This window comes from Myodes glareolus, chromosome 3 (assembly GCF_982192425.1).
Source record: "Myodes glareolus chromosome 3, mMyoGla1.1, whole genome shotgun sequence".
Classification (NCBI taxonomy): Eukaryota; Metazoa; Chordata; class Mammalia; order Rodentia; family Cricetidae; genus Myodes; species Myodes glareolus.
In genome coordinates, this window is record NC_142028.1 from 70,448,775 (window position 1) to 70,463,468 (window position 14,694).

Below are 14,694 nucleotides of genomic sequence, written 5' to 3' on the forward strand. Positions count from 1 at the left end.
AAAACCAGTGTCTTCAGCCTCCCTGGACTGAGTCCTCAGTATGCAAAACCACTCCCGTGTCTTCAGGCACTACAGGGAAACACAGCCTTCCTGGTGTAATAATGGGATGGATGAAGAAGCTATAAATTTATTTGGATTTACGACTTGGCTCTCTCCCTCACCTCCATCTGTGCCAAAGCATCCAGGGCCGCTCCTGATTAATCATCTGTGGAAATAGTACATTACTGCAAGGTGCATGTTCTCACCCAAGAGCTTTCGGCAAGACCCTGGGAAGCCAGGGAGGCTTTCAGGAACCAGCTGCTTGGAGGGCAGTGGACACTTGGCCTTTTCGGAACCTCTCTGCCACTGACAGCTGGGATGGAAAGACATGCTTTCGGGAGCAGGAAGAACAGAAAGGACCGGCAGGCTGGAGTGGATGTCTCAGTGGGAAGCTTTGATAGGAGACTGGCAGCTGAGCCAACTGAACAGGGACCTGTCTCTGCGCAGGCTTGAAGCGACTACCAGGGAGCAGTGGCATGGTGACTGAATGGTGGGAAACAGGCTTTGAACAAAAACCAGTTCGCATTCTGGTTGCGCCACTTGGTGTGTGACCCTAGGCAAAGTCCCCAAGTTTCAGTTTCCTTTTAAAAGAAGGAAGAGAAGACTTGTTCCCTAAACTGGGTGGGGTGGGACACATCAGCAGTGGCCACCAGCCAGCTCTCCTCAGGAGTGCAGGCCGTCGGTGATCCTGAGTGCATTTGGCCCTCTAAGGAAAAGATAAAGCCAATGTGATAGACTGTGAATTCTAGAAGAGGTTGTAAGGAATATACACTGGGTGTAGAGGTACACGCTTATAGTCCCAGCACTCAGGAGACTTGGGAGTTTGAGGCTAACCTGAGCTGCAAAGTGCCAGCCTGGGCTGCATATCGAGTTCCTGTCTCAAAGCAACTTTCATCTCTCTTGTTTTCCCTGGCTGTCCTCTTCCCTGGCTCTGAGACAACCAGCTGCTTTGCTGGCCACTGTCTTGGGGAAAGGCCCATGAGGCAGGCAGCTAAGCACAGCCTGTAGTCAAAAAGTTAGGGGCCAAGGCCCTCCTGCAGTGTCCTGCAAGTAGCTGAGACCTACCACTAGCCATTGGAAGGAGCTCAGTAGCAGCGCCCTGTCCCTGAGTGGAGCCTGCAGCCATAGCCTAAGCCAGCACCATGACCCAGTCAGGACCCAGCTGTCTCACAAGCAGTCACAGGAGTGTTGTGGTCACAAATGGCTGTTGTACTAACCACCGAGTTTGGAGGTGATTTGTAATACAATAAGAGGCAACTAACACAGTAGTATTTAAAAGAGAAGTAGGCACCACAAACGGTAGCCGGTCGGTCCCTGTGTGGAAGTGTTACCATTGGCTGGCCAGGGATAGACAGTCTCGACCTCGCTGTGGCTCTGCAGGAAGAGCTAAGCCAGAGGGTGAAAGACGGTGCTTTCCAAAAAGCCACAAACTAAACCCAAACTAAAAAGAGAAATGGAGCCAACTACCAACTCTTTTGTGTGACATGCGACCATCTAGTCTCAAATTATTTCCCTTGTGCCGTGACTGCAGCAGTGGCACAGCTGCCGCCTGACTGTCCCCTGGCCCAGTCCTGTCTTCGGTGGCACGGACTGGACCTTCAGATCCCAACCCCATCCCTGGGTCACATGCAGCAGTGATGGTAATGGAGCTTTCGCCCACCAAAACAAGCCAGGCCGTGAGGTTTCTCTTCTTGTGTCCTACTTGGTGAAGACCTCATCATATTTGAAAGTAGCATCCATAGGCGTCTCTCTCCAGCCTGTCCCGACTTGAGATGTCCTTTGGGGATTACTTGCGTCATCTGTGCATCTCCTCAGACAGACACTCATCTCTAGGCATTTGAACAGAATGAGCGTCCCACTTGGACAGAACCACACTGCAGTCTGATTGGCCCTGACCAGCTATGGTACCCACCCCACTAAGTTTCAAGAGCCAATAAGTGGATGAATCAACTCTTCCAAACAGTCCTCCAAGATGTGAATGGACACAGGAGCAGGGGTGTGCGGGAGTGCAGAGGATCAGTCCCAAGCCAGGAGAGACATTCCCAAAGCCACAAAGCTACGAGGATCTCACGGGTTCTCTCCCCGCCATGTGGATGCCTGCTGGCACCATTTCCAGGGCAAAGGAGACGGGCTGTTGACATTGTCCCTGTGATGCAAGAAGGGCCAGGCAAGGGAGGTGATGCGTACTGACAGAAGCAGTTCAGGGGAAGCCAACAAAACAAGCGCTTTTGGGATTCATTATCAAAGTCCATGGTCGACTATGTGTCTCTGAACCCCTGCCTGGCTTCAACACACTTTTAATCAGGACCCAAGACAGACAAGAATTGAACATGGTTCTGTGCTTAAAAGAGCAAAAGGTTGATCTGTGGTTCTCCGTACTTCGTTATTTTGCAAACAGGACAGAAACAACCAAAGATGCTGTCGGAGTTGGTGTGTGTGTGTGTGTGTGTGTGTGTGTGTGTGTGTGTATGGGGGTGTCAGTGATGAGACTCAACAGTGTTAAGGCTATTAATGAAGACAAGTGGAGCCATAACTTCAGAAAATTCACACTAGGTAAGAAAATGCCTGTTACCTTGGCAACCCCTCCTCCCCGAGGGCGTCACAATTCATACTTGGCCAAACCCTAAGCTAAGAGAAGAGTAGGCTCCTAGTGTTGAGACACAGAGGCAGAGCCTGCCTTGATGGCACCAAGTGTGTCACAGGAAGGCCTGGTGAGGACCTCGTGACTTCAGGAGCACTGATCCATCAGCACCGGTCAGGAGAACTCTCTCGGACTGGCGTTTGGTCACCACTGCCTGCCTGGTAACGTTTGCTTAGCACCCACATGCTCGATGGCAGTTGGCTAGCACTAGTCAACCTGGCACTGACTGGGCAAGACTTACCTTCTTGGCTAGGTCATCTATCAACTCGGTGGGGGGTACTCAGTACTGCCTGCTTGGTGGTATCTGCCGAACCCCTGCCTGCCTGGTGAACACTTCCTTGTCTGCTTGACCTGATTAATGAGTCAGCACTGCCCATGAACTGATCTGGCAAAGAAGCTATGGACACATGTCAAGGGGACCTGGAGTAGAAATAGGGTGGGTTCTGGTAGAAGGGCACCCCTCCCACTCGAGATCATGTACAGGGTCTTTATCACCTTTCTTTCTCTTTGGATTCAGCTCGCTAAGAGGTACACACAGACTGCCCTCTTCACAGAGGTCTGCATTCATAAACTTAACAGGCATTAGGGAGCACCTTCTTCTGAGGGAGCACCCTCGGGAAGATTGGGGATAGAGAGTTTGAGTAAAGCACTAACTTTGGTAGAGGAAACAAGCCGTGCTCCTCCTGGCAATCACCAGCATCTGCGTGCCAGCTACTGCTCTGGCACTCGTAGGTAAAAACTCAGTCATGACCAGCCTCATTTTGCCAATATGGAATCCGAGGCCCAGAAAGATTCAGCTGGTACTTCAGGTTTCTATGGCTAGTGACTACTATGGTAGGGCTTACATCAAGCAGTCTTACTTTAAGGTCCTTAGACACTACAGGCTAGGCACCTAGATGCCACTGTGACACATAAAAATGCCAATTTAGAAATATCTACCTTGCAGCCAGGTATGAGGGGACACACCTGTAATCTAAGTATTCAGTTGATGGAAGCAGAAAGATCACAAGTTCAAGGTCAATTTTTGGCTACACAGTAAGAGGAGAAGAAGGAGGAGGAGGAGGAGGAGGAGGAGGAGGAGGAAGAGAAGAAGAAGAAGAAGAAGAAGAAGAAGAAGAAGAAGAAGAGGAAGAGGAAGAGGAAGAGGAAGAGGAAGAGGAAGCAGCAGCAGCAGCAGCAAAAGGGGTCCTTGCTTAATTAATACAAGGTCCTGAATTCAATCCCTACAACCACACACACACACACACACACACACACACACACACACACACACACAGGAGGAGGAGGAGGAGGAGGAAGAGGAGTAGGAAAAAAAGAAAAGAAAGAAAGAGGCTCGGGAAATGGCTCAGGGAGGAAGACCACATGCTGTGGATATATGAGGACCAGAGTTTGAATTTCTGCACATAAAAGCCATGCATGGCTGCAAGTGCCTGTAACTCAGAAACTGGGCAGGAGTGGGAGGACAGCAGGAAGATCCCAAGCTCTCACTGCCAGCCAGCCTAGCTAAAGTGGCAAGCTTCTGGTTCAATGAGACATCCTGCCTCAAGGAATAAAGTGCAGAGTGAGAGAGAAAGACACCCAATGTCTGCTCTGGCCTTTGCACGCACTTGCATGGGTTCTCGAACCCTAACATTCACATGCAAATACTACACCCCACCCCACCCCACATCCCCTTGCACACACATGCTCAAGATTTAAATTTGTTACCCTGTGTGCTTAAAGGTCTAAGAGTCAGAAAACCTGCAGGTGACTTATCTTGAATCACACAGTCCTTAAAGTCAGAGCAGCAGTATGGTGCAGTGGCTGGGACGTTGCATTGGTTCAAATCCTAGATCTGCTGCTTACTGACTGTGTGTGTCTTAGTAAGCCATTTGAATGATCTTTGCTTCGGTTTCCCCATGTGTAAAATAGGGGCAACACCAGCATATTTCCTCCTAGGTTTTCTACAAGTAGCACATAAATGGTTACTCTAAATCCCACCTGACTCCAGGACCCATGCTTGGCCCTGGGATGCGCAAAGGTGAACAGAAACGGAGCTCAGCCCATGAGCAGTGGTGTCCTCTGGTGTGACATCAGATTCTGCAGGGTGTTCCTGTAGAGCACTGGCTGTCCATCCAGTGGCAGAATCCAGGCTCCAGCTTGGTTGCTCCCCAACTCAGAGAGAGGCAGAGTAGTTCATAGTCACATGTGTGTATATGTCACATGACATAACACATGACTCTTGCCTTGTAGGTGAGTGGACACTTTAGAACGGGGACCAAAACGGTGGTGCTTTTGGCTCACAAACTAAACACATCCTTAAAGTTATATAGACAACCATACTCTTCCAAGCTTGGAAATAAAATTTTACTTAGTGAATCTTTAAAATATGCTTTTTATCAATTGTAAGAAATTTGGGGAGGAAGAAAGCCAATTGGAGAAAATAAAAATCACCCATCATTCCATCACCCAGAGGCAGCCACTGTTCACTTCCTCCCAGCCCTTTCCACATACATTTTTAGCACAGTTGAGATCATACTGTATAATCAATTTTGTATCTTGCCTTTCAGAAATGTGAATTTAAAAGTCAAGCACCCAAGAACCTCAGCTATCTCATCAACACTTCAGATGCCTCAGAAATGCATTGGAATTTTAAAAAATTGATTCTACAAATCTCCCCCACCTCGTGCACACTCTTCTCTCCTGACCACGTGAGACTCAGCAGAGTACACACGATACAGACACATCCCCTGAAGTGTAATAGATTTGAATTGCACACAAGTTGGTGAATGAATGTCTAAATAATTAGGAGGTTAATTAATTTAAAATAGGGGAAGATGAGAGAGATTCGGAGCTACCGAAGTCTACCAGGCAGCCATGCTAATGAAAGGTGAACGATGGAAAAGCTTGCTGGAGACGGCGAGAGTCAGCTGGCCCCAGAGGGCCTCGCTTGATGGGGGCCAGGCCACTCCAGACCTGTCGATTTGACTGTATGGTTCTTGTGAACCAGAGGCCTCCTGATCACTTAAGCAAAAACACTGGAGAAAAATTAAATATTCAAGTGTTACAGCAGGCAGTTCAGGTTCAAATTCAAGGTTTGCTGCTGAACTCTTAGACTGAAGGCAAATTATTCAAGCTCTCTGTTCCTTAGCAGTCTCTCTATAAGCAGAGATGATGTTAATACTTTATCATAATGTTATTATAATAATTGATTCAATCTGTGTATCCAAATCATTCTAAATACACAGTAACGTCTCAGTAAATGTTAGGTCTTATTAGCTGGGAAGTCATGTCTCCTAGAACAATGACTTTCAGATGTTTTCCATGTGCAGATGCATGGATGTGCATATACATGTGAGTGCTTGTATGTGTTCCTGTTGTGGTGTGTGTGTGTGTGTGTGTGTGTGTGTGTGTGTGTGTATACAGGTGCATGTGAGGGTGTGAGCTTACATGTATGTACATGTGTGTGAAGGCCAGAGAACAGCCTTAGGTGTCCTTCTTCCTGTACAATTTACCTTAGTTTTTGAGACAGGGTCTCCCCTTGGCCAGAAACTCACTGAGTTGGGCAAATTGGCCGGTGAACCCCAAGGATCCGTCTAAGGCTAGGATAAAAGCACATACCACCAAGCCCAGCTTTTCATGGGTTTCAGGATCAAACTCAGGTCTTCATGACTGCATGGTAAACACTTTACAGACTGAGCTATCACCCGAACCTTCTGGATGTTTTGACTGTGACTCAGTAAGAAATACATATTAAGTTATAAGTCAGTACATAGGATCACACATGCTGAAAGTGTATACATGTACACAGACACACATACACACATATGCATTCACGCACATCCACACATGCACACACAAACACATGTAGGCATGCACACACACACGAATGTATATACTCGCACACCCAGGCAAACACACACACACACACACACATGCATACAAAGACACACATGTGTGTGCGTGCGCGCACAAGGGCGCATTTCATGAACAACTAGGTATCTCTATCCAGGTGAGACAGCCACTTTTCCTATTCTATTTCATTTTGGGAAACACTGGTTGCCATTCACTATACTGATTTCAAGTCTCACTCCTGTATCTCGGCCAGCAGTCTTAAAAATACCAGCAGAAAGGTAAGCATACAGATTTGGATACAAGAACAACTTGGGAGCAAATCTCCGTACTTGTTACCTGGGTAGCCATAGGCGTGGTCTCCTCCTCTATAAATGAAGATCATATCTGCCTCAGCGGTTTGTCATAGGGTCCAAGACCTGGCACTTAGTAGGTTCTCAGCAAGCTGCAGCTTTTGCAATTTATCTGCTTTCTTATGCAAACAGGACTTGGAGACAATCTTGCCTCCATTACCAATGCCTCTGGGACCTCCAAATGCAATTACCACGAGGCTTTGTCTCAGGAGCCGGCATGGCAGCAGCCTCCGAGGTCTGTGATACCCTCACTTAACAGCGTGCTTCCAAGGCCCGCTATTTGGATTTGATTTTTTAAAGTACTTCCTTTATTTTAATTCAGACCCCAGGGACCTAGAAAGTACACCGCTGCTTTTTCCCAATAAAAATCAGACCAGCAATAAGCATATTGCATTTAAAACAGGGAAGCTGGGCACGCCTTCAAAGGACACCGCATTAGGACTTGGCTGGCTCCCAGTCCGTTTCCCTGGAGGAAACAGGAAGTCCTGCCATAGTCTCCAGGCTGGTAGTCTGAAAGCAGCCCTGAATGTGAGAAGCTTTTCTAGGACTGGGCCAAAAGCATGCTTAGAGGGGAGAGAGACTGTCTAAGTGTTAGACTGACACACAGGGGCTCACCTCTTACAATTCAGACCCTGTCTTGGGAATCCCAAGAAAGCAGGGGGTACCCAGTCTTTTTGCTCCTGAGCCTGACCTACAAGACCTCCTTGTCTCAATTATCAGAGGCCTGCTAATTCCGGGACACTGGGAAGATTGCTATCCTCACAAAAATGTCAGGAGTAACAAGAATTTTTTAAAGACGTACAAGGTTTACTGTAGGATAAGCAAGCACCAATTACACACATTCTTCATCTTCATTCATCCCCTTTGCTCAGCCCTGAGAGAGATTCTATTATTTTTGTCTCCATCTTATGGATTTTGAATACTGAGGTACAGGTTGGAGAAATGCCTCTGGCACAAGAGAGTTTGCTGCACCAGCCTCAGTTAGAATCTCCAGGACCCACATAAAGACCGGGTACAGCCACATGTGCCTCTGATACTGTGAGAGGCAGAGGCAAGAGGATTGAAGCAGTACACTAGGCAATCAGCCGAGCCAAAAAATGGTGAGCTCCAGGTTCAGCCAGAGACTATCTCACAGTAATAAGGTAGAACATGACAGAGCAGGACACAGACATCATCCTCTGACCCCAGTTTTCATGTGCAAGAGCACATGTATACACATACACGCACACATGTACATGCATTCACACATGTATATATACCACCACCCTCCCAAATTAAAACAAAGAACCAAAGCATGTAAGCTCAGCATGGTGGCACACACTTATAATTCCAGCACTTGAGAGGCTGAGGGTTCCCATCCTCATGAATATCCATGAATCTATGGCTAGCCTGGGCTAAATAGAGAGCATCAGGCCACAAGTAAGTCCTCATCTCAAAACACCAAAAATAAATAAATATTAAGCACAAGGACTTTAAGAGATTTGCACAAAGGTGCACAGCAGGGAAGTGGCAGGTCTAAGATATGAACTCATGAAAGCTGGCTGCAGACACACTGCCCTCTGTAACGACACAGTTAACAGATAACAGACCCTGCTCCAAGTCCTCCACATTTGTCAACACATCCACCCCTCATAGCAGCCTCATTAAGTAAGTGTCATTTAACCATTTCTCCTGCACCAAGCGGCCCTCCCTGGAACCATTTTTTTTTTTTTTTTTTGAAATTTCAGGAACAGAGAACTGTGAAAGACCCTTCACTCGGTAACAGCAGGAGAGCCCTATTACCCGAGAGGAATGGACGTTTGGGGGCCAGAAGATGAAGCTCAGTGGTGAGTGGGTGCTGGTCTGGCACACTCAAGGTCCTGGTTCAAGCACAAATCGTGCAGTAAAATAAGGAAGCTTTAGTTTGTCCGTAGTGCCCTCCTGTGTCCCCATGTTAGGGACAAGTGATAACTGCCAGTCCATTCATCAAATACCCATTTCCTAAAGAATATGCCAGGTAGAAAGTAGGATAGGAAGGCTGTCTGATGAGATGGCTCAGCAGGCAAAATGCTTCCTGGCAAGCCTGGTGGTCTGAGTTTGATCTCTGGGACCTGTGAGATGGAAAGAGACTGACTTCTACAATTTGTTCTCTGTCCTCCATAGGCACACATGTGTAACAAGAGGGCCGGCTTGTTGGGACATCTGTCCTGCCCAGTACCCCACAACCGGCAAGCCCCAGAGAAAATCACACACAGGACTCCATAAGATTATAAACTGACTGGCCCTTAGCTCTGACTACTTATTAGCTCTTATAACTTATATTACCCCATTATCCTTATCTACGTTAGCCACATGGCTCAGTACCTTTTCTAGCTGGGTAGCTCACATGTTGCTTCTTCGGTGATCTGGGCAGGACTGGCGAAGGGAGCTTCCTGCTTCCCAGAATATTCCTGTTCTCTTTGCTCCACCTCTACTTCCTGCCTGGTTTTCCCGCCTATACTTCCCGCCTGGCCAATCAGCATTTATTTAAAATATGATTGACAGAATACAGACAATTCTCCCACACCACACATGGCATGTGAACACCCCACCCCCTGCCAACAGCAAATAGATGTAACAAAAGTTTCTAATAAAAAATAAGTTTTAGGGCCCAGAGGTTAAGAGCACTGACTGCTCTTCCAGAGCTTAGGAGTTCAATTTCCCAGCAACCCCATGGTGGCTCACAACCATCTATAATGAAATCTGGTGCCCTCTTCTGGCCTGCAGGTATACATGCAGGGGGAGCACTGTATGAATAATAAATAAGTAAAGAAACAAAGAAAGAAAGAAAATAAGTTTTAAAATACACTCAAGTCTCTTCCTCAATTATATTACAAACATGAAGCAAAAATTTGGTTTCTTATCATTTGCTGAGGTTGACATAATCAATCACCTCTTGGTGGTAAACTGGCTGAGATTAAGATTCAAACTCAAGTTTGTTTGACTTCATATACTCAACCACCAGTGCCAACTCCAGGACACCTGAGGACATGCTCCTCCACAGCCATCCTCCATTGTGAAGTAGCATGTGCAGTGACTCCACCTTTGACCCCAGGGGTTATGGGTTTAAACCAATTTGAATGACATCATTCTTTTCCACTATGATTGGATTACAAGCAGGTGTATCCAAATTAGTTTGGAGCGATCCAATCAGAGAACAGCTCTCAAATCTTTTCACTATTGTAAGAAGGGTGGCTTTTCCTTCTCGTGGACAGTGACTTGAAGGAAGAAAGTAGCAAGGCTGGAAAGCTGGCTCACTGTTGGCAACCATCTTGCAATCAGGAAGAAATGTTGACTGAGGATGTAGTCACAGCACAAAGGTGACAGAGGAGTTGAAAAACAGAGGTGGCACTTTGGGAAGCAATGTCTGAGACCCATATCACCACCTCTCCACTTCTTTATAGGACTCGAGGAATCCTCTTGAATGTTTAAGTCCATTTAGCTATCTGCAACCATGGACAACTTAACTAGTATGCTAGGCATAGAAGGGGTGGGCTTTCTAAAGCTCACAGTTAGCATCCCAAACTTTCTATTTGCCAAGGAAACATGATAATACTACCAAATGATTATAGTGAAATATGTATAGATATGACCTGCTAACTTGTCTTTGGAAATTGAAATTTGCCGAAGCATAAATGCATTGTTTATGTATTTGCCTGAGAACATATTTACAACCCATTGCATAATCATGTCCCCATAAATGCAACTTCACAGGAAAAATAAAAGAGTGCCCCTATGGGGGAAATGGAGCTACTCATGAGAGCAAGCATTAGTTAAACTAGAAAAAAAATGGTAAGAAACAAAGCATGAAATCAACATGGACATACTTTGATAAGTCTCCATGTCATTATTTGGGAGTCAGCAGGACAGAAAAGGATCTGCTACATCTGGCACCCATAGTTTTATTATGTTAGAGATTCCTTTCTATTTAGAGAAAGAGGGGAAAATAGAGGGGAAAATATTGTGCAATATTCCTTTAAACTGTGTAAAGATGTGTCACTGCTGCTGGTGTAATAAAGAGATAAATGGCCAATAGCTAGGCAGGAAGAGGTTAGGCAGGACGTCTGGGGACAGAGAGGTCTCAGAGAAGAAAAAAGTAGTTACCGACAAGACCCAGAGGGAGCAAGACATGCGAGAGAAGCGGAAAAAGCCATGAGCCATGTGGTAGCACATAGATGAATAAAAATGGGTTAATTTAAGTTATAAGAACTAGTTAGAAACAAACCTAAGCTAAGGCCAAGCTCTCATAATTAATAAACAACAATGTGTCATAATTTGGGGGCTGGTGATCCAAAAAAGCTTACTACACATGGCACCTGCCCAATATCTAGCCACATATATCCACATAAGATCTGAAAAACCAAAGAAAAATTCTGAACAAGAAGCCGGATGTGCCTTTCTAGTCCTGCAGTCCCTCAGGTGGGCTGATGCTCAGTGGCATACAAAGGCACAGCTACCAGTAGCTCCCTTTGGGGTGGAGTCAGCTACCAGCACTATCTGCCCATGCTATGCACCAGCACCATGTGCTAAACCGAGTCACGTGATGGCTGATCATAGCAGTTTACGATTTGTCTCACGTGATCAGAGAACACTGCAGGTACTCAAGAAAAACAGACCCAGATAAAAATACCTCTAAATAGGTACAGTGTATTTAAAAAATGTGTGTAGGCTTTAAAAATAAAATGAGTATAGACAGTCATAGAAAAAATAGTTTAGAAATATTAAAAATAGTTTAGAAATAATAAAACCTTTAAAGAGAAACTAAAATAATATAAAAAGGGTAATTCACATAAAGATGGATTTTATATGGGGTCTTTTTGGCTTTTAATTTTTTGATTGCTAATGAGTGAACAACAGCTTCTGAGAGACATGAGATTGTAGGGGGGACTGCTGAATTAACCAGCCTAGATGCTTTAAGACTGCCTTAACCTTAAAATGGAAGTCAGAATATGTATTGCTTTGGGGAAGAGGTTATGCTTTTGTTTCCACAGAAAACAAAAGGCTGTGGATTCCTTCAAGGTTGATAGAGATCAGGTTTGACCAGGGAGACTCTTGAAAATCCTGACTACAAATATAAAGAGATAAACCTGCAATACAGGTGACATTTATTTTACCTGCCCAAACATAAAACAAAAAAATCATTTTGGCTGGCTTGTGTACAATGCATGATCCATAATTTTGTTAATACAGATATGTATGTTACCTTTGAAAGTCTGTGTGGTTTCAGAACAAGGGGACCAGACAACAATGAAGATGGATGGTCCAGGTGATCCAGTCTCTCAGAATGTCTCTGTTGTAGTTTCCTCAGGGTTCTGCATCCAGAACAGCTTCAAGGGTGCTAACTGAGATGGTTCAGTCTCATAGACTACTTCAGCCAGGACTGCAGGTAAGCCTTGAACTTTCCCATTGCACAGAGACTGAACAACTAAAGATGCAGCTAACTCTCCCAAGACTTGACAATTATCTCAATTTTTTTCAGGTTCCCTAATGTGGTGATATCTTGTTTGTACTCTAACAAATTAAGCTTGCCTGAAGATCAGAGGGTGGAATTTGCCACTAGTTAACCATGGAGGTCTGGAGAATTGTACAAACAGATAGGAAGTGATATGGCTAGGTAGAGAGAGGAATATAAGGTGGGAGGAGACATGAGGTCAATCCTTTTTGGCTGAGGAATTAGCGAGGTAAAAGTTGACTGTGTGGCTTGCTCCTTTCTCTCTCTGATCTTTCAGTATTTGCCCCAATATCTGGCTCTGGGTCTTTATTATTAAGACCAATTAGATCTCATGTAACAATTGGCATTCAATGTGGGGATTGAACCCATGGTCTTGAGATTAAGAGTCTCATGTTCTACCTAAAGATGTTATCACCTCCAGACAACAGGGGGCAGCCTAGAAAACATGACACTCACATTCCCAAGAGGTTGAGTGTGTAGTTTGGGTCATTTGATGAGTTATGGATGTCTGTCAGCATTTAGCAGAATTGGTTACAAACTGTTATTGATCGTGGTCAGGAAGAAAGCTAAACAAAGGAGATTAGATTCAGGGATCTTTTTCTGAAGGGAAAAAGAGGTATACAGTATAGAAATTATGGAATAAAAAGGTGTATTATTGAGTCTACTTTTGAACAACCATTAGTCTCAACTATTTTACACTGGTGTGAATTTTTAGATATAAACACAAATTTAAGGTTATTTTTGTTGTATTGTATATGTTTCTGCTCTTGTTTAGTCTATTGTACCTATGCAGCTTATTTGAAAATGTAATACAACATTTTAGTTCTTGAAAGCTATTTAGGATAATAAAGAAAGACAGATTAGTAGTGAGTCATCTATAACAATCAAACTTATAGTCATGTTTGGTATGTTTTCAAGGTCAAACAGAGATATATTTTAAATAAATAGATGGTCTTCAAACATTTCAAAGACCTGCAGAATATGGCATTTAAGATGTTTCAGTAACAAGGCTTTCATGACAATGAGACACATCTGCGTATGGCAGCACCAATCTACTTTAAAGAAAATGATGGGCATCAAAGAACCTCTATATGGAGTTTGCTTTTTTTATGGCAAAAGCTAGCCATTTGGGCAAGAAACTTCCCTTGCCTTAACTGCTGACAGAATTCTGTTCAAATTGGAAAGTAGAACACAAAAGAAAACAACTGTCAAACTTTACCAAGGCATAGTAGGACAGTCTTCAAAAATTCCTGGTTCACAGTAAAGTTTGTCAGATATTCTAGACCTGTAAGCCAGAGATTGATGCTCTAGTGTTACAGAGGAACCTTGGAATGACTTTCCAGACACCCAGATGTCTCTGTCATTTCTTAGTCTTGAGGGTCGCTTACTATGTACTTCATGTTTACTCAGGTAATATATTCTTCTCATGTCTCTTATGGTATTTAAGATTAGACAGTTATAGTTATGGTTTTCCTAGTTATGATAGAAAGAAAATTAGATATAAAGCTTTAGGCTCACCAAGATAGGATAGATAATAGTGTATTTTCTCTGAATTTGCCAAATGCAAATGAACTGAACATTGTGAATATATTTCTTACCTGATCATTGTTCTTATTGCTCAGAGTTTTACTAAGTTTGAGTCAAAATCTTCCTTTTGTATTTAGAGAATACCTGGTAATTGTTCTTATTGTATATAGCTTTACTGTGTTAGAGTTAAAACATTTCTTTTTTATTTAGGCAAAAAAGAACAAATGTTGTGGAATAATCTTTTCATACATTATGAAGATGTGACTTTGACAAGATTCCTTTTTATTTGTTTAATAAAGAGCTGAATAGCAAATAACTAGATAGGACTTCTGGACAGAGGGGGCTCAGAGAAGAACTGTGGAGTCATCAGTCAGACACAGAGGAACAAGACATGCAGGAAGAGAGGTAAAGGCCAGAAGCCACAGAGTAGCACATAGATGAATAGAAATGGGTTAACTTAAGTTATAAGCGCTAGTTAGAAACAAACCTAAGCTATAGGCTCAGCTCTCATAATTAATAATAACTCTCCATGTGATTATTTGGGAGCTGGCAGGGCAGAAAAAGATTCACTACAAAATATTTCACCATTTTTCATCACATTCTACACACCCTGTCTTCCATATCAATGTGTTTGTTTCCTATCCCCATCTTTGAAGATCAAAATTCCCTCAAAATTGGAAGACCAAATTCCCTCAAAATTGTTAACATAAAATCAGTAAGAATTTAAAATTTTCACACATATTGTCCTCTGTGTGTGTAAAATAAAGAGGTAGCAGTCCTATCCCTTTAAAAGGAAGCTATTTTAAAAGATAGAATATATGGATACATAAAAA